This window comes from Malaya genurostris, chromosome 1 (genome assembly GCF_030247185.1).
Source record: "Malaya genurostris strain Urasoe2022 chromosome 1, Malgen_1.1, whole genome shotgun sequence".
Lineage (NCBI taxonomy): Eukaryota > Metazoa > Arthropoda > Insecta > Diptera > Culicidae > Malaya > Malaya genurostris.
This window is the reverse complement of record NC_080570.1, coordinates 131569146-131596097: the sequence shown is the minus strand read 5'-3', so window position 1 is coordinate 131596097 and position 26952 is coordinate 131569146. Positions and strand designations below refer to the sequence as shown.

The 26952-nt window shown below is 36.9% G+C and overlaps 1 protein-coding gene across 19 annotated transcripts in view; it reads right to left on the bottom strand.

The window, feature by feature from the left end:
* The window catches only part of LOC131425800 (protein tramtrack, beta isoform), a 522944-nt gene that overhangs the window by 314715 nt on the left and 181277 nt on the right, over positions 1-26952 (bottom strand). For 2 of the 19 annotated variants that reach the window (XM_058587982.1, XM_058587981.1), the window contains exon 1: positions 5348-6425. The exons of the other annotated variants lie outside the window; for them this stretch is intronic. The gene's annotated coding sequence lies outside the window, so the exon portion shown is untranslated. Of the gene's footprint in view, positions 1-5347; positions 6426-26952 lie in introns of those variants that run through there. 19 annotated transcript variants of the gene reach the window in all.

Sequence of the window (26952 nt, the reverse complement as noted above, 5' to 3'; positions counted from 1 at the left end):
TCTTCGTACCCGGAGTCGAAGATGTATTGTTCGAAGACTGTTTGTTTAGAAAGCTAACTTAATGGCAGAGCGATTCCAGCGAATGGATGGCTTTGTATACTATTTCGAGAGGCACTGATCCATTTTGACAAACAACTTTTCTGTATATGAACTGATTTTAAGCACGGGTTTATGAATTCTCCCTAGCAGCATAGCTGAGAAAGATAAGAAACTATATTCGTGATAGATAAACTTATAAGGAGTGTATCGATAAGTAGTTAGCAACATTCAAACAGTTATTACTCTGAAATGGCATAATTTTTTGCAGCGTGTTTTGCGGTGACATGTTTGTTTACATGTCAATAACAGCTGCGCAATCGATTGGTTTCGGTACGGTTTATCGTTTCAATGATGAGTCGAATTGATCCGGAAACGCGAAAGAAAATTCTGCACACTTGGTGCTCAGAAAGTGGAAAACGGGCGAAAGTCCGTCAAAAATATTATCGAGAAGTTCGGTAAAACCCTTTGAAGGATTTGCCCCGATCCGGTAGGAAAACGGATTCCAACCAGCCCGGCCGGGACTTAAAAGTGGTTGAGTAGTTACATCAGGAAAACCCCATCGGCGTCGACGCGGGATTTGGTAAAGCAGTTCAACACCAGCATCGGGATGATTCAACGGATCAAAGTTCGGAACTCCCTGAAAACGTACAAGAAACAGAAGGTGCCGAAAAAGTCCCTGGTACAGCAAGTTCAGGCCAAAATAACAACAAAAATAACCGGATTCTACAGAATAAAGACGGATGCATCCTGATCGACGACGAAACCTACGCCAAGGAAGACTCTCGAGCGTTGCCCGGACCGCAATATTATACGAAATCGGTGTACCAGGACCTGGACGACGCTAACACCACGGTGGCGATGGAAAAGTTTGGGCGGAAGGTGTTGGTCTGGTAACAAATTTGTACCTGTGGTTTGCGGTCGTCGATTTTCTTCACGAAGGGCACAATTAACGCCAAGGTGTACGAGAAAGAATGTTTGAAGAAGAGAATACTGCCACTGTACAGAAAGCATAAGGCTCCTCCTCTCTTCTGGCTGGATTTGGCTTCAGCTCACTACGCCAACTCCGTTCTACAGTGGTTGTCAAAAAATAATGTACAATTCGTGGAACAGGACATCAACCCACCGAACTGCCCGGATCTATTGGTATTGGGCAATTGTCAAGCGGCACTTTCGGAAGGAAGGTACAGTGTCCCAAAACATGCAGGGGTTCAAAAAAAATTGGACTGCCACCAGGAAAGTCATAAAAATAACGGTGCAGAATTTAATGAAGAATGTCAAGTCCGAAGTGCGAGCGTTTCACAGAAACTAGGATTTTCTTCAATATAATCAGTGAAATTCATAAAAATGTTAATTTTTCTACAATATATCGAAAACTGATGCCAAAATATGTTTTTTTTCGCCTTCTTATTCAATAATCAATGTAGCTAATACTTTTCGATACACTCCTTATAACGAAATAGTCAAAATTTCATCATGGTGGAATTTAAAGGAACTTTTTTTTTTCAAATACGGTTCTTCTAAACCTGAAATTGAGTTCAGAATTTAAGTGAACCATATCTCACGTTCTGAAGCTCCGAAGTGTAGTTTTAGGGAATCAGCTCTTTTGAAATTTTTTACGTCGAATTGTGACTAATTTATGTACGTAAATCTTATAGTGGTCCGACACACAGATTTGGTTTGGGACCAAAAACTGACAAACAATGATTTGTGACTCGGCGAATTGTCGTAAGGAGTGTATCGAAAATAAGTTATCCACATACATTTGTGTTGTACGCATGTATTTCTGATAGTTTTTTACGCTCAGATCACAGAATGCTGTGCGTTTGGCTGTCAGATTTCGTTTGTTTACTTGTTTGTGCGGTTGAAATTCTGAGTTTTCAAAATGTCGCATATGTGTTTAGAACCATAATTTTAATTTCCTTTTCAAATTAAAATTTTGGTTCTAAACACATGGCTAAGTGAGAAGGGTATTACTATGCGAAAATTGCCGAAGTGGTTTGGAATTCATCATGTCAGTGTTAAAACCATCAATAATAGGTATGGGGAACACTACTCTTTGGATGAGGTACCAGGAAGAGGCAGAAAACCCGGTTCTTCCAACCCGAAACTGGACCAAAAAGTGGTATCTCTAATCATGAAGAACAAATCAATGTGAATACGTGATTTGGCCAAAAGATCAGGAACGAGTGTCGGAATGATCCAGCGTATCGAGAGGCGAAATCACCTGAAGATCTACAAGAAGCAGAAAATCTCGAAACAAAGTGTAGAACAGAAGAAGCGAGCAGCAACAAGAACCCGGAAATTATATTCGTGTCTTTTGCAGCGTCCGGATGCATGCGTTTTGCTGGACGATAAGACTTATATAAAAGTGGACTAATAAACCCTTTCAGGTCCAAAATACTTTACTGTCGTCGTTGAGAAGGATGTGAGCGATGCGGACAGGTCGATTCAAGTGGAGAAATTCGGTCGAAAGGGTACTGGTATGGCAAGCAATATGTTCCTGTAGTTTAAAGCCAATCATTTTTCAAACTACCGGAACTATAAATGTAGAAATCTATCGATCTGAGTGTCTCCAGAAGAGATTGTTGCCTTTATATAAGAAGCATAGTACACCTCCACTGTTTTGGCAGGATTTAGCGTCGGCTCACTATGCCAAAACCACTCTCAATCGGCTTGCGGAAAAGGGTTTAAATTTCGTTGAGGAAAATATCAATCCACCAAATTGACCTCACCTTCGATTCATCGAACGTTACTGGGCAATCGTGAAGAGGGTCTTCAAGAAGACTGTAAGGCAGCTGAGAACATGCAGGAGTTCAAAAAAATTTGGGCTCAAGCGTCCAAAAAATGCGATGCAACACTTGCCCAGAACTTGATGAAGAGCGTTCGATCAAAAGTTCGAAAATTCGTGAAGGAATAACATAAATTTCATCCGGTTTTCATTATGCTCAAGTTTAACCTCGTACATTAAAGGATCCATTTTTAGTTTGAATAAATTATCGTTTTTTATCACAATTTGAAAGAAAAATTTGTGGATAGCTTATTTTCGATACACTCCTTACAACAAGCACCATTTCCTTGGATCACGACATTCGGGTCGACTGTACTTCTACAGGCAAACAATTTTTTTTCTCTTTTGCTCGGTCTTGGTGTGTGAGAACAAATGTGTTGTGAATTCGTTGTACTTTAGTATTGGTGCACCGTTACAATTCTGGAAGTAAATAAATGGAACCTTGTTCAATTTACTCAATAGATAAACTTATGAGAACGATTTAAGATATTCAAAGTGTAAAGTTTTATTCGTATTCACGACATCCAGTTATGTCTCTGACATTACCCACCTACTTTTTGTTTAGGCTTGTGATGAGTAGTTTTTTAACTCTATTCCAAACTTTGGATCTTGGTTTCTGGATTGTACTGAACGCACCACGGTTCGTCACCAGTAACAATTGATTTCAGGAAGTTTGGATTATTTCTGCCGACTGCAACCAGGACTGCCGAGAGGGTAGGCGGAAAGGGAGATATCCCCTCGGGCGCTGACTTTTTCAGGGGGCCCGGAAATTCGAACATTTAAAATTGTTTTTTCACTCTTCATTGCAAAGCAAAATTTCAAAAATTCGAAAAAAATTTAAAAGCTTCTATAAAACCTTTTACCTAGACTAACAACTGGACTAAAAATAAATTAATTTGTACTAGAATAAAACCATGCAAACGCTCTTAATATTGCTTTAGAAAATTTTCTTTAAAACATTATTGTCAGTAAAATTCTTTCATAAATCTAGATTTGTGTGTGTGCGTGTTCATTGAATGACAGTTTCACTCAGAGCAAATTTGAGAGTTCTAAAGTACATTTATGATACTCCTGTTGTGGGCTATTTGATTTATTGCTTCTTAGATTAAGCGCAATTTGCATTAAAGAAAATTTCATGGCCGCCATTATAATGTTCTTTGCCGTATCCTTTATTGACATCAAATAAACTTCGAAATGCAAAAACGAGGAAGTATGATGGACTTTTATGATTCATTTTCAAAACGTATGCACAAGTTTTATCGCCCCGAAATAGTTTTATACAAAAAAGACGATAAATCACAGAAAATAATTTTCATAAATCATGCAGACTTTCGCCAAAACCGTATTTATTTCAAGGCGATTAGTTATAATTCTTATTTTTATCCATACATTCACGATAAAAATAAAAGCGCATGAAGTTTTTACGTTCGGTAAAAGCCTCAAACTTGTAAATAAAATCCAATAAATTGTTACTGAATGTATTCAAAGCAGATATGACACACATATAGTTAAGAAAAATATTATCAAAACGACAGTTTATTCATAGCGGAATTCATTCCATCCAAATGAATTTAATGTGGATCGTAAAGCTGGTTTCAAAATTTTCTTGAATTTGAAGTTCTAACGCAGCTTTATGATGATTCTTCACTTTGCTTTATAAACCTTATGAAGAATGGTCCACTTGACAGGAACATGCTCTTATAGAGGTTTTCAGTGGGCTTTCGTGGAGTTTAAAGTTTTAATGCAAGATTTATTATGTAGCATTGAAGATAGCTACAAGTATTTATTAATATTAAAAATGTTACTTGGGACTACGAATCCTTCCAGATCGGGGCTCGAACATACGACTAATTCTTTTGTTTAGGGGCCCGTAATATTGCGTAATATAATATTTTCAGCCATTTCCATTTCGTTCATAGAGGTTTTAACCTTAAGGTCATTCGCCTCTTAGGGATATAAAAATTCTGGCCTTATGTTCGGGGTAAATCTCTTAATTTTCCTCTTCCATTGAAGCATTACTATTATCTTTCATTTACCGTTTAATTCATTTTAAGGTTTCATTGAAGCGGTTTGATTGCACAACTTTTTCAAATCGAGTAAAATGCTTTTGTAAAAATGTTTAGCGCTAGAGTCTTAGGATGTACAGAATTCGCAATAAACACTTCCATTGATTTTATTTCCCTAAAAATCCCCTGAAGCTTCCCGAGTTAATTTGTGCAGACAATGATATCAGAAAAAAGAATTCAAATGTCTCCGGAAAAGAACCGAGAACCGGGAGTACTCCGAGTTGCAAGCGGTAGATTCCCTTCACTTCTGATGTACATCAGGAAAAATCAACGGCTATCGGAGCGCTCGGGCACACAAGCACTCGCAAACCGTAGCCGAGCGCGTGAGATATTAATTTCAGATAAACCGAGTGGCTCACACTCGTTGAAGTGAATTAAAATTGAACGGAATCGATTATCCGCAAAAGTCGGTTGTTCGATGCGGTGCGGGTCCATATCCGGGTACGATACTTACCTACACTGTCACCGCGGACTACGCGGCCGGTTCGTACTACTCGGGGGCTGTCGATGCGGGTGAGCTTTCGGAAGCGTCGTAGGAGTCGGAAAATCCGACGGATCCTGATTGGGAACACCAGCTCCTGAGCTGGTTTGAGAGGAACAGGCAACAACAGTCTCCCCGATGCTAAGCGATGCGATGGTATGACACCTCCGCAAAATATGCCCCGAAGGCAAAAGCTGCGCGCGATACGCGATAGTGCGATGATGATGGCGACGGCAACCGGTCTAGGCGGTGTAGGCGGTTTAATTAAAAGCGAAACGGATAAGAAGAATAAGGCAGAAGAAAAAAACTATCGCAAACTTCAATTATTAATGCACCACTTTAATTTTATACTGGTTTTTCGCGAACGCGTCCGACATTGCTTCAATTAACTTTGGTGTGGTTTTCGCGCAAATTTTCTAACCGCAAACGGGAGCAACCGGGCACTGGACAGCGAGGATGTGGCGAGGTCAGGCACTGCCTGCTTGAAACACCCACCCAGCCTAGAGGAGGAAAAAGTAAGGGCTGCCGCCGAACCGAGCTTAACGAGAAATTGAAGAATTGCCGTGCACTCACGTAGGCCTTCCGTTTTTCGTCGATGGCACTTTTGCGGTGGCGGCCGCAGGCACTGCTGCACATACACACACGCACGCGAAATGTTGTTCTCCTTCTCACAGTTATTAATTTTTAAACCATGGACTTCTTGAGAAAAGTGTACACTTTTCTGTACTACGCACGCACTTGCACTTACTTCACTGACTTGACCACTGCTGCTGTAGTTACGTGGAATATGGTTCCGTAATTACACTCAGGTTCCTCGGAACTGTGGTTCTCCGATGATTTGAAGCAATGATTTTGCTGCTTGGACGGAAGCGAAAAATCATAGGACAGAAAATAAAAAAAAAACAGATACGCGCACCAATCACCGTACGAATCGATTCCCGATGACTGACTAATAGCAGGAAATGGCACGCTGCCACTCACCCTGTCCTTTGTCACACACCTCAAGCGCGACCAGGAGATGCACATACACTGCCGCGAGTAGGGTGACCCTTCTCGGTGAGCTTAATAAACGTATGTCACCTCTGAATTTGTCAAGACGCGTTTCTATTTTGGCAAGAGGCGGTCTGTGTTCAGAATCGGTGGGAAAGAAATTAGATAATTATGAAATATGAAATTTACGCTATAACTATCAAAATGCGGTTTGGAAAACCTACGAATCCTCTAAAAAATGTTCTAATTCAGGATTCAGATATTCAATTAATAATCCTAAGCTGAACCACCGTTGCACTACAGTGGCATGAGAGGTCACGACAAACAGAAACACACTCACCGATGTGCGCCGTCGTTTTTTTTTTTTTAGGTGAGATGCGTCGCCCCATACCATCGCCAACCATCCCCCCTCCTCCGTCCACCGTCCTTTGGATCTGCTAAATAAAATATTACCCTATCCCTATCCGAGCTTATGCGGCCAGGAATATATCGCAGGTTCGCCTTCTTAGTACACACATGGTGCATTAGTTTTTCAAGGTTTTTCTAGAACTATTTTCGGTTTCGACTACGAACGAGACTACGTGATTCCCTTTTTGGCGGCGGCAACCAGTGTGAGGATCAGTCATTTGTTTCGACGGCCGCTTAGTAACACATGCATCGGTGTCAAAACAAACCAACAGTCCGGTCAGTGCACAGTGGAGCACTGTGAAACACAGTGGAACAAAGCAGAAAATCGATGGGCAAAATTCTGAACTCTGCATTGTAGCTCAACAAAAATTGGACGAAGAAAATACCAACTCGAGGGTTGTTTTTTTGCCTAAAAATGAAAACAGTATTATATTTGATCGGAAATAGTTTCATTGTTTTTTCAAAATATTCCCCTAGATGATCAATACACTTTTGCATACGTTTGAACTAATTCTCATAACATTTTTTCCACTCTTCTCGAGGTTCCACAAAAACATGGTTTATAAACACTTCAACAGCTTCTTCAAGTGTATTGAATCGCTTTCCACGCATTTTATTCGTGACGGAAGGAAACAAATGAAAGTCGTTAAGTGCCAAGTCAGGACTACACGGCGGGTAGCTCATTAATTTGACGTTTTCGATGTGTGAGAGCTTCACAGATACAAACCCATTGCCGGTACCATGATTAAGAAATCATGAAAATCATGATACATTACTTCTCACGAGACCATGCCAATTACTGATGATTTTGTGAGCTAATCCCATAAAAAGATATAAATAGTTTTGCTCAAAATATCACTAATAATAGGTGATCTCATGAGAAAAGACACGTTTCATGTTTTTTTTTCCATAATTTCCTAATCATGTTATTTGGCGTTTGTGTTTGGGGTTTTTTTGCGATGACTGAGTGGAAACATATACCGGAGAAACCAAATGAATGAAAAATTTACCAGAAAAGATGATTTTTTGGAAAAAAGATACGCTCAGAGACAGGACTCAAACCTGCGTTCTTATGCATTCCGTGCATACGCGCTACCATTTCGCCACCCTAAGCCTTGCAATAGACACAGCTCTAAAACACGACTAGGAATGATAAAGCGTGCATTGTACATGGTCTACATCCCAGCCGTCTCTCGACCGGTACCATACCTCCAAACATCTTTTCTGTTCATCAAACACTAGTCTTCTCGCTCTAAAACTATTTTCCGCTCAAGCACTGAGTAGGAGAGTGTAATTATAATCGCTTGTCACCGTCTCTACTGGTGCCATTAATAAATTGTCTTGCGTTTGTTTTCCATATTTCACGAAAAACTTCTGGTTTTTTCGAAGAAGTATCTTTTTCTTAGCTTAACATTTCGGATCACGTTCTTTTGATATTGTACTAGTTGTACCAGTGAACTCCGTTTCGCTCAAGAATGATCTTTATATTGAAATTATTTCACAGGAAGTTTTGAATCAAATTTTTTATAGCGTTGCGAGGTGAAAAACGACTAGTACACATACTAGAAATTTTCCGAAAAAAAAACAACCAATACAATGACGTTAATGTGATGCAAATTTAGTCATAGATAAAAACAATAAGCCCATTGAAAATTTAGTTCAACATTTTTGTCCACCACCCTTAAAATCGGTTCAAAATTCGAGTGTCAGAAAAAAAACTTCTAATGGGTTGAATATCAGGTGTACAACTTTACTTCCGCCGTTTTCCAATAAGTGGCTGTACCGGTTGAGGCTGGCCAAAATACATAGATCATAATGCCTTTAAAGTGAGTGTGTACAGTGCCTAACGAATTGTCATCGCCGTTTCAGTGACAGTTGTTCTTGTTTTCGTATTATTCACGCTCGAAAATGTCTGTTTATGTGCCCAATTCTCGCCATTTGCGGCAAGTTTTACTTTTCTGTTACAATTCGAAAACAATGCAGCTGAAGCACATCGAATGCTCTCAGAAACTTACGGTGATGCTGCTCTGAGTAAAAGAAGGTGTCGGGAGTGGTTTCAACGTTTTAAAAATGGTGATTTCGATGGCGAAGACAAACATGGCGGTGGAAGAGAACAAACCTTCAAAGATAAACAACTAGAAGCATTTCTTGATGAAGATTCGTGCCAAACCCAAGAAGAGCTTGCCGAATCGTTGGGAGTGAGTCAGCCAGCCATTTCAAAACTTCTCAAGGCCCTGGGCATGATTCAGAAAGAAGGAAACTGGGTGCCGTACGAGTTGAAACCGAGGGACATCGAGCGCCGTCTATTTGTATGTGAGCAACTGCTTCAAAGACCAAATTGTAAGGGGTTTTTACATCGAATCGTAACCGGTGATGAAAAGTGGGTTCGATACGATAATCCTAAACGCAGAAAATCATGGGGAAAGCCCGGGCATGCTACTTCGTCGAGGCAAAAACGGAAAATTCACGGCGCCAAGGTTATGATTTGTATTTGGTGGGATCAGCTCTGTGTGATTTACTACGAGCTCTTTAAACCGGATGAAACCATCACAGGAGGTCGCTACCGAACGCAATCGATGCGCCTTAGTCGCGCGCTAATAGAAAAGCGGCCACAATATCAAGCGCGATATGACAAAGTCATCCTCCAACACGACAATGCTCGGCCTCACGTCGCAAAAGTGGTCAAAAAGTACCTGGAAACGCTGAAATGGGAAGTCTTGCCCCACCCGCCGTATTCCCCAGATGTCGCCCCTTCTGACTTCCACCTATTCCTTTCGATGGCACACGGCCTGGCAGATCAACATTATCAATCCTTCGAAGAGTTGGAAAAATGGATTACTTCATGGATAGCTTCAAAAGAGGACTCCTTTTTTCGAACCAGGATCTGAAAATGGCCGGGGAGTTGAGAGAGCTAGCGACGGACAATACTTTGAATAATATATCTGTAAGGACTTTTTCGCAATGAATCTTTTAATTTTGGAAAACAACGGCGGAAGCAAAGTACACCGGATACATTTATTGTTGTTAATTGAAATAATTATTAACGATTACGATTTTTGAATCTTCTTATACCATTCAAATATTTGATTTGTCTAAATTAGTTTTGAGAATTTTATTGTAGAACTTTAAAAACACAAACACAAAGCCATTATTTAATAGTGACTGTTATTTTTATTGAAATTTACCGATTTTTTTTGCATCAATATGTTACAATGGATGAAACATGGATCCATCATTTCTCTCCGGAACCAGAACGATTTTCATCTGAATGGGTTGCAGCTGGTGAACTACGTCCGAAACGTCTCAGGGCACAACAGTCAGCTGGGAAGGTTCTGGATTCAGTGTTTTGGAATTCACTTGCTATGATCTTTATCGAACTGTTTGAGAATGGAAAAACAATCAATGGCGAATACTCGATATCATTTTTTTTTAAATGCAAAAATCAAGTAGAAACAACCTCATGTGTCGAAGAAAAAATCGCTGTTCCTCCAAAACTTGGATTTAACAACAACCTATTAAACTGTAGTCTTCATTCGAGCTGAATTTTATTGTGATAGGTTTGGAAATCTAAAGATGGAATTCAATTTATAGTCGTTTTCTAGCCGTGTAATGATTGTTTTTACACGATTATTAAAATTAATCGAATAGTTGGAAAAACTAATCCAGTATTTGTAATGGGTTAGCAGCACGAATACTAATCTAATCAATCGATTAATCGAAAATTGAATGGTGAGCATTTGTGGGTAATGCGAGAAAATAGTTAACGAATGGTTGTGTTTTAAAATTTAATTTTGAAATTTTTCAATATTTTATATTTTTTTATTGTTCAAAATACTTTCACTGAGAATAAGTTTCTTTTTAAAATTTCAATTAGAAACGCCATCAACCTGCTCAAGTAGCGGACCCACACGGACCGAGGGATGCGGCCAACGTTATCTGGAAGACTCATGATATATTCCATCCACCGGCCGGTGCCGATCGCCAGCTGAAGGTTGGATCTGCCAAAGTCGACCACTGCGACCCCAATACAACATTATCCAATTATACTATCCTAGTTTTAAGTTAGTCGTTGGCACCTTAGAGCTTAAGCAGTGTGCCTTAAAAAATTATATTATTGAATAACAAAAAACCTGCTCAAGTAACCACCAAATTCCATATTATTTTTACATTTTAGACAGATATAAGACATTATTATCCTATATCTACTTTATAAATTTAAGACATTTCGTTTAGTAAGAAAAAAGTAAAAGTCATTTAAGGGAACTTCTTTTGTCCTTTCTAAAACGATCGATTCGAAACAATTGCGTGTGTTAGTTTATCATTGCTCCTTGATGGAAAAAACTGTACTCTCAGCAATGGCTTCAAAAGTGTCATCCGGAATCTGCTTCATCGAAAAGAACTATTTGTTATTGGTTCGTTGAATTTAAACATGGTCATACAGATATCGATGATGGTGAATGTTCTGGTCGTCCAACGAAGGAAGTAGTGCTCTTACTATTATGCATGAACATTTGACCATAAGAAAGCTCTTTTCTATGTGAGCTTCGCTTTTACTCACAGTCGATTGAAATCAATAACGTGTCAATGATTCATAGCAGTGCTCGGCCATGTTTACAAGTAATAATTCTGATTTGTTGCGTCGATGTGTGATAATGGATGAAACATGGATCCATCACTTCATCCCAGCATCAAAACGATCATCTTCTGAGTGGACTTCAGCTGGTGAACCACGTCTGAAGCGTCTAAAGACACAACAGTCAGCTGGAAAGGTTCTGGATTCAGTAGTTTAGGATGCATGTGATATATCGACTGTATTCAGAAAGGAAAAACAATCCATAGCGAATACTTAATGTCGTTGTTAGATAATTTGAATGCAAAAGTCATGAAAATGTCGAAGAGAAAACCACTGCTTCACCAGAAGAATGCACCGTTTTGAAAAGGACAAGAGTAGCTTCCCTTAAATGACTTTTACTTTTTTCTTACCGAAATGTCATGAAATTTATAAAGCAGATACAAGACAGTAGTGTCTTATATCTGTTTTGCACATATATGTAAAAATAATAGAGGATTTGGTGGTTACTTGAGTAGGTTGATGATGACTGAAATTTTTATTGAAATTTCAAAAAGAAACTGATTCTCAGCGAGAGTATTTTGAATAATAAAAAAATTTGATCTATCTAGAATATTGATAAATTTTAAATTTAAATTCTAAAACAGAACCATTCGTTATCCATTTGCTCGCATCGATGACAACGGTGGTTAAATTGAACGAATTACGCTTTGATTTGCTTCCTCATCCACCCTATAGTCCAGATCTGGCCCCAGTGACTACAGAATATTCGCTGATCTCAAAAAAGTTCTCGTCTATAAGAATTGTAACTCAAATGAAGAAACAGTTGCTGAATGTGAAGCCTATTTGAAGATATTACATTTTCGGTATGTGTTTTTAAATTTTTACGTTGAAGAGTTGATTTCTTCAAAAAAAGCGATTAAAACAAATCTGGTAGAGTAACCTTTACGTCTTCACGGCGGTTTATGTTGAGCTGCTGAGGGGCGTGGTAATTCAACAAGAACCGCTAAGCACTAGCGAGTCGAAGACGAAACATGAAAAACAAACCGAAAAACAGTCATGTCACATTTAGAAGTTGTGATTCTCGAATAAAATTAATTTAATTGGTTGAAATGAAAATCGATTTTAATTCACCTAGTGGTGTAATAATGCCTCTCTCATATCAATCGTATATAATTCAGTGGTATTCTTCAAAATAATTTTCTTCGATTCTTGAAAGTCTACTGATTAAAATAGTTTTGATGTCAATCGAGAGTGTGTTTTACGTTTTTTTTTGTTTCGCTCCTCTATGTGATGGAATGAAATTTTTAATGCACTTTACCCTATAATTCCGGAACCGGAAATCGGATCCGGATAAAATTCAGAAGCTTTGTAAAGAACCATAAGACATTTCGTTTAAATAGAACTTTAAGTAAAAATCGGTCACGTCATCTCTGAGAAAAGTAAGAGTGTAATTTCAAATTTGAATTTTTACACTAATTATCCTACAATTCCGGAACCGGAAGTCGGATTCAAGTAAAATTCAGAGGTTTTTTAAAAGATCACAAGACAATTATTTGGATCTAAGATCGTAAAAATCAGTCTCGCCAAAATCAGTGGTCCAATAAACGAAAATATTTGTACTAATTTTTCTCAGAGTTTTCTGAGAAAAATTAGTACAAATATTTTCATTTATTGGCCCATTTGACCCCACAGGAAGTCAGATCGAAACAAAATTCCGACCTTTCATTTGAATTTTGGTTTATGAAGATCGGTCTGGCCCTCTCCGAGAAAAATTTGTGCACATATTTTAACAATTTTTTGCACCTTTCAACCCATCGGATTCAAATAGTATTCAGGAATTTTCTCCGGGCCACAAGACCTTCCATTTTTTAGTCTAAGTTTGTGAAAATCGATTGAACCATCTATGGAAGAAGTTATTGCAAAACCACACAGACGTTTTAAGTACTCTACGAACTGAGTCCAATGCACTATGGTCCGAAACGGAAATTAGCGTGACAAAAATATTTTCACTATGAAATAATAGTTTTTTGTAGTTGGTGTCTTCACAAAAGTTGTTTGTAATCAAATGGCGCTTCTTTTGATGAAAAATGTTACTAGGGTGGTCCTCATTTAGATTGAAATCTGAAATCTAACTTTCTTAATTGAACTCAAAAATGATTTTGTTGTACAATAAAGTTGTAGAAAATTTTATTTTGAGCAACTTTGCCGAAAAAACCATCTCTCTAGCTTTTCATTTGATCGAGTTACATCAATTTTTCAGAATAAAAGTAGGGTGGCTCTTTAAAATTTACTTTTTTTGTTCTAACTTTTTAGTGAAACGTTCTACGGAAAAGTTGTCTCCAGAAGAGTTGTTGTACTAATCATTTCGCATAATTATGTGCAACCAAGTTTTTTCATATGAGCTACCAGTAAAAAGTTATGATTGTTTTTTCATCAAAAACTAGTCAAGCTTCAAGATGGCAGATCGATATGCGGTTCCTGAAAGGTCATAATATAAGTAAAAATTTAAGAGAAAATTGAGAGGGTGTTATTTTTTTAACTTATTTAAATTAGTTTTAAAAATACCTTCAGAAAGCTCAAAAACATTGCATAACTCTTAAACGCCTGAACGAATCAACATACTTCCTTGAGCAGAATAATAGTTTCAAATTAGTTCTACAAGTGTTCCATACATTGTCCTTCCGAGAAATCAGGCACACAAAAACTACAACCGAAAATTGATTGCAGAACAATTTTAATCAATTTATTACCAAAATAACTGTTTCAATTGAGCAACTGAGAATTAGAGATACTGTGTAATATGGTTATTTCGAACTAGTTGGCTACTAGTAGGAACCGCATAGGATACATTTTTATCGATTTGGCATTTAATGTATACACTGAGGTCTCTTTTTACGCGGGGGATACGTACCGCATAAAACAAAACCGCGCAAAAAAAACCGCGTAACTTGGGAAATCCGCGTAAAAAGAAACCGCATAAAAAAAACCGCGTAAAAAGAGACCCCAGTGTATTGATATTTGAAGCTTGACTAGTTTTTGATGAAAAAACAATCATAACTTTTTACTGGTAGCTCATATGCAAAACCTTAGTTGAGCCAAACTGTGCGCAATGATTAGTACAACAACTCTTCTGAAGACAACTTTTCCGTAGAACGTTTCACCGAAAAGTTAGAACAAAAAAGTGAATTTTCAGGAGCCACCCTACTTTTATTCGGTAAAATTGATGTAACTCGATCAAATGAAAAGCTAGAGAGGTGCTTTTTTCAGCAAAGCATCTCAAAATAAAACTTCCTACATTTTTATTGTACAACAAAATCATTTTTGAGTTCAATTAAGAAAGTTAGATTTCAGATTTCCATCTAAATGAGAACCAACTGCAAAAAACTAATATTTAATAGTGAAAATATTTTTGTCACGCTAATTTTCCGTTTCGGAGCACTGTGCAATGGTATACGACACTCGGCCTTCCGGGCATCGGTTTTATATGAGAAAGGCAAAAATCAAAAAGACGTAATGGAAAATGTTGATTTTGTATAAAAAAGTTTATTTCTTTAATAAAATGTTTGTTTTTTTTTACTTTTTTTTGTTCATACATTGATTTATTTATTAGGGAGTAGGCGAAAGACCACTGGAGCTGGAATTTACAATCTCTTTCTCCGGCAGGCATAAAACCTCCCCATCTTCTATATCAAGATATTACTTTAACACAACAGATACAATTGTTGTGAACTTAATACAAGAATAGTATCTGTTGTATTATTGTAATCTGTTGATATATAAGACGAGGATCTTTTATGCCTGCTGGAGAGAGAGACTCATATTCGGTAAACTAACTGTATGTAATGATATCCGAATTTTTTTTAATAGATGTCGATAAAAGTAGACTCTGCGATGAAATATTAGTAAAACTTCATACGTCTAAAAAAATTTTTTTGTCTGCATGTTTTCATAAAAAATATCTCAAATTTACATGTTCATGAAAATCCCATAACAACGTATTTTTCATTCAATGAACTATTTTTAACACAAAATTGATCCTTAATGAAAAAAACGACACTGGCAAGAGTAAAGACTTTTGACCGTCGTTTTACAACTTCGTTCCACTGTGCGGTGCAACGAAAAGTTTTCGGTTATCCATCTTTCTCTCTCAGGGATAGTGCATTTGCGTTGTTTACACAACTGAAAGCGTCTTTAACTTTAACGTAGTACATTGTAGGGACTACGTAATACTAACGAACCCTACCGCATTGGATGTCGGTCATGTGTGTCATGTGTCCACCCTCCTCCCCTTTAACAATGTATGCAGCGGCTCCATCGAAGGTGATTTCATTGCCATGTTCAACTCCATTAAGTTTATTTCGGTCAAATTTAAGCCTACTGCTTCGAAACGAGATGACACCGGGCACTCAGCACTTGCGTCTCTCTCAAACGCACACGCGTGAAAATCCAATTAGCACATCCACCGAGTGGATGCATCCTCGTCACGCGGTTACCGCAAACCAGCTACCGCACCGATGCACCGTTTTGTAAACACAAAACTGTCCGACACCGGTTCGCAGCAGCAACAAAAAAAAGTGCGAACTCGCGCGAGCGGCCGCGGAAAAAAAACAAGCAAATACAAAGTGAGGAAGACAAAAAAATGCGAGTAGAGTAATAATATTAACGCGCGCAATCAATAATTTAACAATATAATAATTACTTATTTATGTTTGTACATGCATTCGCCACGGAGGGGGATAGTGAGACGGAAGGCGAACAAATGAGACAAGCGGGTAACGCTTGTTTCGCAACTTGTAAGGGTCGAGTCAAGTTGTTTGTGTATTTTGTTTCCTTGCCTGGGCGTAGTACTTTCGTCTTCTTCCCTCTATATTCTGTTTTTTTTCTTCATCGTTCGCAGCAAAACTGTATCCGGTGGTCCGGCGGTGCAGTGCGAAATGTGGCGCGGATGCACAATCCGCGACCAAGTAATTAGCAATATTTCATTTTCGCGAACGCAGTCACTCACTCACTCACTCGCTGCTTCAGTTGGTCGTTGATGAATGGGGCAGACAAAGAGTGATAGAGAGAGTGAGAGAGAACGAGATATGTAAAATCACGGAGCGATGAGCAGGGTGCTTCTGTCTGCTTCACCGAACCGCACACTGTCGGGAATTGTTCCTTCAGGATTTACAGGTTTTATAGTTATCGAAAAATTGCCACTCTCCAATTGGCGTCACTTTGCGAGTTAATTGTTTTCGTGATAAATATTTAATTGTGCCAATTGTGCAAATCAATCTCTATTATTCACCATTTCGAAAGCGGGAGTGAGGCATAAATGAGAAACGCTAATAATTGATAGTTCACTCATGCTCCAGATTCGCTAAATCGGAAGAATGAACAGGTAGAACAGATATGTAATTTCATGATTTTTCCTTCATGTTAACACTTACGCCTGATTGTAATAAATAATTGTAATAAATCAACACACAAACATATAATAAAATTTACACGACATCGAAAATCTGATTTAAAATCATGTTCGAGGTAAAATTAAATTGAAATGCATTGATTTTTCAACAAACAAGACTGTATGTTTAAAGAAAAACGTCTAAGTCTTAGAAAGCAAATGACGTTTACTTACCCCCTAATTTATGCTTAGTGCACATAACCATTTTTACTTAAGTTTACGTTTCGTCTTAGTTTTGCTTTCAAAGTGTATCGAAAAAATTTCCTTTCAATTGTCTGCCCCAGAAATGTGCATGAAAATTAATGTAAACTCGCAGAATATTTTGATCTGTGAAGTTTCGTTTTGAAGTACACACTTCGAAAAAACCCTGTGATCTATGTGATTATTAGATGCACATAAATCGAGCAAAATTACGTGAAGGAACATGCAATATTGTGTCTTAAATTCCATGACATAAATTTTATTGAAATAAAAAAAAATTAATCCTGGCAGCGACCGCCGTAACTTGAACCGAAAATCATTGGATCCCAGAGTACGTCTCTGTTAATCGACTGAGCCAGACAGGGCACACATCTGCTTGGTTGGTCAAAGGTGGATTTGAATGCATACAGTCGCACCTGCTAGCAGAATGCAAGTTACAATCGAAACCAGTAAAACTCATGCAAATCTATCATAAAGTCATTTCAAATGAAATTCTCCGTCGTTTGACAAATTAGGTCTTGTGAGGGATTAAATCACCTGTAAAATTCAATTTTTTTTTGGTGTGTAGATAATTTGCTCTCCTAATAACGTAATTTTTCGATTCGTTACGATCAATCACGACGGGTGAATAATATTTTGTGCACTCACTTGAAAATACCGGAGCTATTCTATTGTGAATTGTGAAAAAAATATTTCTGTGATTCAACCATTTCAAAAGTACACACCAATAAAATTTGAATTTTACAGGTGACTTAATTCCTCAAACGATGTAATTCACAAAGACCTAATTTGTCGAATGACGGAAAATTTCATTGCATTCTGCTAGCAGGTGTGACTGTATGAATTTAAATGCACCTTTTACCAGCCAAGCAGATGTGTGTTTTTGTGGTTCAGTCGATTAACAGACGTACTTGCGATCCAATGATTCTCGGTTCAAGTCGCGGCAGTTTCTATCTACCAGAATTCTTTTTTATTTTTATTTCAATATCATGGAGTTTGCACATAAACTTAAATGTTCTTCCAGGTGAATTTGCGTGAACAGCGACGCTCAATTTATGTGAATCTAATAAGATGTAATATCACAGGGCTTTTTTAAGTATGTTCTAACAACCTCAATGATCATCGATTGACTCTGAATCACAAGTGCGGAGCAGGAAAGAAACCGAGGACAGCACGTCGGAAGACAGACAAATAGAAGAGGTGTAAATTCTCACTAAACTAGTGATGTTGCCAAATAGTCCGGTGTTGCTTAAAGTTACGAATTACATGCTTGAAGGGTAAAACTCCCAAAGTAAGGCAAATTGTTGCCAAGACTAAGAAGTTCTGCACGAAGACGTTGACCAAATACAGTTGCGTCAAAGTTGACCTTCAACAAATGTCAGAATAGGGGTTTTGCATCGAAAAGATAAACTCAAAGAGGATGATCGATCAAAAAAAAAAAAAGAAAATGTCGAAATTCATTTGATAGACTGCCTGTACCTGTGGAATACGTAGTAAACTTTTCACCATAACGAATGTTTCTCAACTCACCTTTAACCGTTTTTGGTTAAACTTTATGAAAAATCACTATTTTGGGAGCGTTTAACTACATGCCACTATTCCAGTAACGTTCTAAAATTGCATGAGATTGAATCCACGGAACTATTCTGCATTGCATTCGAAAACTATTGGCCGTGATGAAGATTGAGCTCAGAAATTGATTAAGAAGTGGATAATTCATCAGAAAAATTGCACAAGCTCGTGAATCTGAAGGGTTGAGACTCCACCTCCAATAATTGATTCAACTAATAATAATACTAAGTACAAAATGTATATATTCTCGGTTGATTTATATATTTATTTATTTATATATTTATTTATTTAGCGAGGGAAAAGCCCAGTGGAGCTAGTTTAGGTGAAATTTTCTCTCCAACAGGCATAAAACCACCTCATCTTTTGCATCAACAGATTACAGTGATCCAAATAATACATAATACGTGATAACTTGAACTTAAAAATTAGATAATGATGAGAGAAAACTAATACTAAATATACTATTCTAGTTACTAGAAACTATCGAGACAGAGCACTGAGAAACAGATTTTTTAGAACATTACAAGAATGATGAAGGTCAAATACATTGGAGCAATTATTAAATAGGCGGCACATACTAGTCAAAAGTTCGTAATAACCGTAGTTAGTTCTAGGTGAGGGTATTCTAAGAAATGGGTGGAAACGAAGAGTACGGCGATGAATATCTAAGTGTAACAATTGTAGAAGATCTGAACAGTCAATACGATCTTGTAGTAAATCAGCGACAAAAATGACCTTACAGACGTCACGTCAAGTAGAGTTCAAACTAGTCAAGGTCAAACAGCTTGCAACGATTTTCGTAACTCGGATCGTTTAAGGGAATTTGCGTTGGGTTGATTCAAGACGTTGAATGTCTCGAAGGTAAAAAGATGACCGAACGATAGATGCACACTCTAAAGTCGAGCGCATCAAACTTCAGTAAATTTATTTCAGACAATATATATCGTTAAAATTCTTGTACATACGAAAAATGAAACCAGGAAGCCTAAAAGCTTTGGAAATAATGAATTCTCTGTGCTTCATGAAAGTCAATTATTAGAATAATAAAACTCCTAGATCCATGACTGACGATCTTCGATCTAAAACTTTATTTGAGATATTATAATCGAAGCTCACAATCAAGTGTTTGCGACTGAAGGATATAACAGAGCACTTTGAAGGGTTGTTGACTTCACACCAGTTTGAAAGATTGCCCAATTGCATTTGCAAAAATTTGCAGTTTCAACAGTGTTGAACAGCTTAAAATCATCCACAAAAGATAGCTTTTTGCATTCTATCGAGAAATTGAAATCATTTAGATAAATTAGGAAGAGGAGTGATCCTAGATGACTTCCCTGAGGGACAACAGAGCTGACGGTGAAAGGTGAAGTCCGGCAATCTCCAATTTTCACTATCATGTCACGGCCGATCAAGTACGAGTGTAACCCGTCAAGGATAGAGTCAGTAAATTCGAGACTTACAAGTTTGGAAATCAAAATTTGATGGTTAATCTTGTCGAAAACGGCGGAAAATTCAGTGTAGATAGAATCAACTTGCCGACGAGCTTGATGGACGTGTTAAATATGATTGCTACTATGTCAATTCGGTGTACTTTAACTGGATGGGAATAGTTTATAAAGCTTCTGAAGATTTAAAAGCAAATCACAATACGTTGCTCGTTTGAACAATCAAATCGAGGAAATCTTTGGGTTTATTTTGAGAGAAAATTCTTTCAACTTGTTACCGTTTGAGAAGTACTTTCTGTATATTGAATTGTGAGCTTAATTTCTAGAACTCACAGTAAAACTGTCAAAATCATTTGTTGCATTACTTCAGAGATGCCTGGTAAAACTTTCAAGAATCTGCAAGCAGGATTGAAAACAGTCTGTAAACTCGAAAACAAAAAGTCTGCGGGCTTAAGTTCTCTATAAATAATGGAGCAAGCAATTGGTTTAGCAAGCAACAAAGAAAAAAGACCGCGGCAGTTTTAAAATTCTATAAATTTTGACGAATTAAACTAAATGTTGAATCTTAAAAACCTCAGGAGAACTGAGATTTTACAATAAAAATTTCAGAATTTTAACTAGAATTATTATAGCTCTGAAACATAACATTCTCCCAGCGAATTGCAACTTTATATAAATAATACCTTTGCAGTGATCAAGTGCAGTGGGAATACGACACGTTTTGTTCGCAAGTTTAAGTACAGACAGAAAAATTATTTAAAACATCAAAACGATCAGTTGTCTATCAAACCAAAAAAAAACAATTGTTTTACACCAAGAAATCATAGAGTTAAGCCTTATTCTTCTTACTGCAAACTAGAGCTTGATTGTTTAGAGCAAATGTTGGTCGTTTGAGACAGCATTGACTGAATCAAACCAGATTTGTATAGTGACAACAGCAAATATCAACCAAAAAATTCCTTTGAAATTCACAGAATTTATAGATTTCTACAATAACGTTTGAAAAATTTATACAATCAATCAATTAGTACGTGCAATTATCTATGTTTAGAAGTGTGGGAAAAGCATGTCAGTTTTTTCCGTAATCAAGTCATCCAGTTATGTTTTCGACATTACCGACATGTCTTTTTACATTCAATACAGCATACAGATATCCTAAATTTAATGTAGATTTATACAAATTTCACAGAAAGTAGGAAAGAACCGATCTTTTCTGTCTGAGCAAACGTTTAGCATTTGATTCCAGTTTGCTAATCAACAAATCACAAATTCTTAGGATGGAAATCTTTTGTGCAGATATTTAATGATACGCACTGAAATACTTTTAAATAAATCATTTGATACAAATTTGAACTGATGTTCATAAAAGCCTTCGCATCACGAAACTCTTTTGGCAGACTGAGAGTTGTATGACCTGATTTGAGGTTGCACACAAAGCGGCGAAATCCAATCTCAACTTATAAAGTAACATTTTCAAACAAGATAAGAATGTATGACTGAAATTCAATTTTATTGAATTTGATAGTTGATAAAAAAAAAGAATTATAAAATTATGTCGTTTTGTATTCTTGTGAGCGCGGCAGTAAACTACGAAGATATGAAGTATGAATGCTCATAGAAGTTCTCATTCTAAAGGGTGATTTTATGCTGGCATCTTTTTGGCAACACTGTTTTTGACAGATCACAAGTGAGTCGTGTCTTGTCTCAATGTCAAACTTGTTCAGTTTGGTCTATAATTTAATCATGAATCGACTTACGAACGAACAACGCTTGAAAATTATTGAATTTTACTTTAAAATTTCATGCTCGGTTAAAAGCTCCACTTTATATCGAAAAATTGTGTTCAGCGACGAAGTTTTCTGGTTTAATGGATACGTCAACAAGCAGAATTGCCGCATCTGGAATGAAGAGCAGCCAAAAGCATTGCAAGAGCTACCAATGCATCCCAAAAAAAAGTAACCGTTTGATGTAAATTATGGGCAGATGACATCATCGGGCCGTACTTCTTCAAAGGCGTTACTGTGAATGGCGACCGTGTGATGATTGACGATTGTTTTTTCCCAAAATGGAAGAATTGGGCATGTCTGACATGTGATTTCAACAAGACGGTGTCACATACCACACGGCATGCGAAGCAATGACCAAATTGAGAGCCACCTTCGGTGAACAGTTTATCTTATGTTTTGGGTCCGTCAGTTGGCCGCCTAGATTGTGTGATTTAACGCCTTTGTACTACTTCTTGTAGGGACATTCTAAGTCTCATGTCCACAAGGATAAATCAGCAACGATTGACGCACTGGAACCCAATATTGTAGCATTTATTCGTGAAGTACCGGCCGATATGTTGGAGGAAGTGTGCCAAAATAGGACCTTTCGCATGGGCCATCTAAAGCGGAGACGCGGCCAACATTTGCATTAAATCATATTCAAACATTGAATTATATTCATCGTTCTATAGATAGATTGCAATGAAAATTTCATCAATTTTTTAAAATTTTTTGTGTTTTCTTTTTTGAAAACCAAATCGTATACATCGTTAAAAAAATACCCTTTATAACCATCATATCATTGTGAAAAAAATTTATTATTAAATTATACTGATTTTCTATGGAAATATCCGGCATCTCTGGTAATATGATTCGTTTATTCAAGAGACTAAAAATAAACAAGCTGCGCCACAACTATACTTAGCGGTGGATAGAGTCACTATATAATTGCATTCAAGTTAAACTTGTACACAACCTTGGACAGGTAAGGTTACGCTCTTGGTTTGCGTATTTGATGTTCACGAAATAACGAATTATAACCTAAACAGTAAAATATATGAAAATTACTGGTGACGCACACCCACATATGAAACAATTCATAAAATTGTACTTGATGTTTTCACAAACTACCAGAAGTTCCACAATTACTTAAAACATCCACATTCTTGCTGCTTAAAAGTACATACGGAACTTTTAAGAACTTGAAAGTACAGAACAAGTTAAGCGTGAACATTCTCGCTGGTTAAGAATACGTGTGGTACTTTCGGGAGCTTAGAAGTTCGTTCAATTGCGTCGCGCGAACCCTCAAGTATGTGTAATTACTTAAAACCACCTAGTGGTGTAATGAATCCTTTCTCATATTAATCATAAAATCGTATATAATACTATGACATTCTTCAAAAAAGTTCTCTTCGATTCTTGAAAGAATAACCGGAATCGGTTTGTTTGGCCGTCTACTGATATTGACTGTCGATTGAATAAGTTCTGAGGTTGATTTATATTTTTTTTAGTTATTTTTTCGCCACCATCACTTAGGTATACAATATTAACACTTTTTACCCCGGAAGTCGGATCCAGATGAAATTCGGAAGTTTTGTAAGACCATTTATTTGAATCTGATTCCGTTTTCGTTTTTGAACCTACACGTGGACGACTCTAACTTCGAGTAAAGCGCCCTAAACAACAACTCCGGAATAAAATAAAAAATAAACAAACTGCGTGGTGCGACCCGAGAAAATTTTCTGAGCGAAACTACGCGATTAGAGTCCGATCTAGAGCGACCCCAGGTTGTCAAAACAAACATATCAAAAGTTGTTTGGGCGACTCTCGGTCAGCTCTCGGGCTGCTCTGATTAATAAACGCAAACGGTATAAGTTTGTGAAAATCGATCACGCCTTCTCAGAAAAAAAAAGTGATTTGAAATTGGAATTTTTACACTAATCACTAGTAATTCTTTATGGGATTATAAGACCTTTCATTTGAATCAAATTTTGTGAAAATCGATTCAGTCATCTCTGAGAAAGTGAGTACCATATTTTTTTCCATAGAACCATAAGACCTTTCGTTTGAATCTGAGTTCGTGGAAATCGGTTTAGACATCTTCGAGAACAGTCGAACAGTTGGTTTGTTGGATGCACTCTTTATAAAACTGAATGCATTCAACACTACTAGTTTTATTCAGCTGAGGTGAATGTACCTGCCTTAGAGCGAGGTATCAGGTTTAAATTCGCGAGTCTGTAAAATACGTTAGTATTTTTTCGTGTTGGCGCCTATACCTTTCGTTCTTTGCTCATTTTTCATTCGTTCAGTCTTCAGAAGTTTATTTTGTCAAATGTCTAGTCAATGCTAATTCTGATTTGATTCAATTATTGATACTTTGTAGCTTGATCTTTGGCTGTAAACAATCATAATCAGTTTTGTATCTAACAGATCGGCTGAAAAGTTCGTATCGTTTCTATGAGAGGGCGCCACTAGAATTAAATCCATACCATTTTCAGTTAGTAACAACCTTTAAAAGATACGTGTATAAATTTGACAGTTATCTGATTATTAGTTTGTGAGATATTGCATTTTGAGTGAAGCTACTTTTGTTATTGTGAAAAAAATGGAAAAAAGGAATTTCGTGTGTTGATGAAACACTACTTTTTGATGAAAAAAAGTGCCGTCGATACCAAAAAATGGCATGATGAGTGTTATCCAGACTCTGCACCGGGCGAAGCAACAATTCGTAAGTGGTTTGCAGAATTTCGTACTGGTCATATGAGCACCGAAGACTATGAACGCAGTTGACGTCCAAAAGAGGCTGTTACCGATGAAAACGTGAAAAAAACAAAATAATTTTCAACGACCGTAAAGTGAAGTTGATCGAGGTAACTGACACCCTAAAGTTATCAAAGGAACGTTTTGGACATATTACTCACGAATATTTGGATATGAGAAAGCTTTGTGCAAAATGGGTGCCGCGTGAGCTCACAATCGATCAAAAACAACAACGAATTGATTTTTTTTTTTTTTTTTTTTTTTTTTTAATAACTATTTATTGGAATATGAGTTAAAATTAAATTATTAAGATTTAAATTGGGTGTTCAGCCACAAGTGGTGACTTTTCAGCCCTGTTATATATATATATGATTTGGTTATTACCATGAAGACATCATTTGCTTCCGCAATTCTGAGATTTTTGTGTAGGGAAAATTCTAAACCTACTTGTATTGTGTAATGGGGAAAAGGAACTTATATACTAACTTACTAACTAATACAGAGAGCGAATCGATTCAATTGAAGATTGCATCGATTTTTGTCGGAATTTGCTTATAATATTATGTGACATTACATCTAATGGTTCTATATTTGTGAGTCTGTGTAACTCATTTGTACTAAACCAGGGAGGACGCTTCAGAATCATTTTCAGAATTTTATTCTGAATCCTTTGAAGCGTTTTCTTCCTGGTGGAACAACAGCTTGACCAAATTGGTACCGCATAAAGCATGGCTGGTCTGAAAATTTGTTTATAAATTAACAATTTGTTTTTTAGACAGAGCTTAGAATTTCTGTTTATAAGAGGATATAAACATTTAATATATTTATTACACTTTGCCTGGATTCCTTCAATGTGATCCTTGAAAGTGAGTTTTTTGTCATACGTTAAACCTAAGTATTTAGCTTGATCAGACCATGTCAATTCCAAGCCATTCAATTTGAGAATGTGATTATTGTTTGGTTTTAGAAAAGAAGCTCTTGGCTTGTGAGGAAAGATAATTAATTGCGTTTTTGCTGCATTTGGTTTAATTTTCCATTTTGACAGATAATCACTGAAAATATTTAAACTTCTTTGTAGGCGACTGCAGATCACTCTTAGATTTCTACCTGTGGCTAACAGACTTGTGTCGTCACAGAATAGCGATTTCTGACAACCAACGGGTAGATTTGGAAGATCAGAAGTGAAAATATTATACAAGATTGGAGCTACACTCGAACCCTGCGGAACACCGGCTCGTACGGGTAGCAATTCAGATTTACAATTCTGATAGCTAACCTGAAGAGTACGATCAGTTAAATAATTTTGAATCATTTTGATCAAATAAATAGGAAACTGGAAATCAGACATTTTTGCTATTAAACCTTTGTGCCAAACACTGTCGAATGCTTTTTCTATGTCTAGAAAAGCAACTCCAGTGGATAACCCAGAAGATTTATTTGATTTTATCATGTTCGTTACTCTGACAAGTTGATGAGTAGTTGAATGTTCATGACGAAATCCAAACTGCTCTGGTAAAAAAATTGAATTCTCATTTATATGAGTCATCATTCTTAACAAGATAATTTTTTCAAAAAGTTTACTGATAGAAGAAAGTAAACTAATTGGGCGATAACTTGATGTTTCTGCTGGGTTTTTATCAGGTTTTAGGATAGGAATTACTTTAGCGTTTTTCCATCTTTTTGGGAAGTAAGCTAATGAAAAACACTTGTTGAAAATTTTAACCAGGAGTCTCAAGGCAACATCGGGAAGATTTTTAATAAGAATATTAAAAATTCCATCATTACCAGGAGCCTTCATGTTTTTGAGTTTCCTAATAATTGATTTAATTTCATCAAAATTCGTCTCAATAATGTCATCGTGTGATAACACTTGGGTTGAAATATGATCATACTTCAGTGAGACTTCATTTTCAATAGGACTCACAACGTTTAAATTAAAATTGTGGACACTCTCGAACTGCTGAGCAAGTTTTTGAGCTTTTTCACCATTTGTAAGAAGTATTTGATTTCCTTCCTTGAGAGCAGGAATTGGTTTCTGAGGTTTCTTAAGAACCTTAGAAAGTTTCCAGAAAGGTTTAGAATATGGTTTAATTTGTTCAACTTCTTTAGCGAAATTTTCATTTCGCAAAAGAGTAAATCTATTTTTAATTTCTTTTTGTAAATCCTTACCTATGTTTTTCATAGCAGGATCACGAGAACGTTGATATTGTCGTCGACGAACATTCTTCAACCGAATGAGCAGTTGAAGATTGTCATCGATGATAGGAGAATTTAATTTAGTTTGAGCTTTGGGAACTGAAAGATTTCTAGCTTCGATAATATAATGATTCAAATTATCAATTGCTGTGTCGATGTCCGCAGAATTTTCTAAAATAGTTTCATGATCCACATGATTTTCAATGTGAGATCTGTAATCC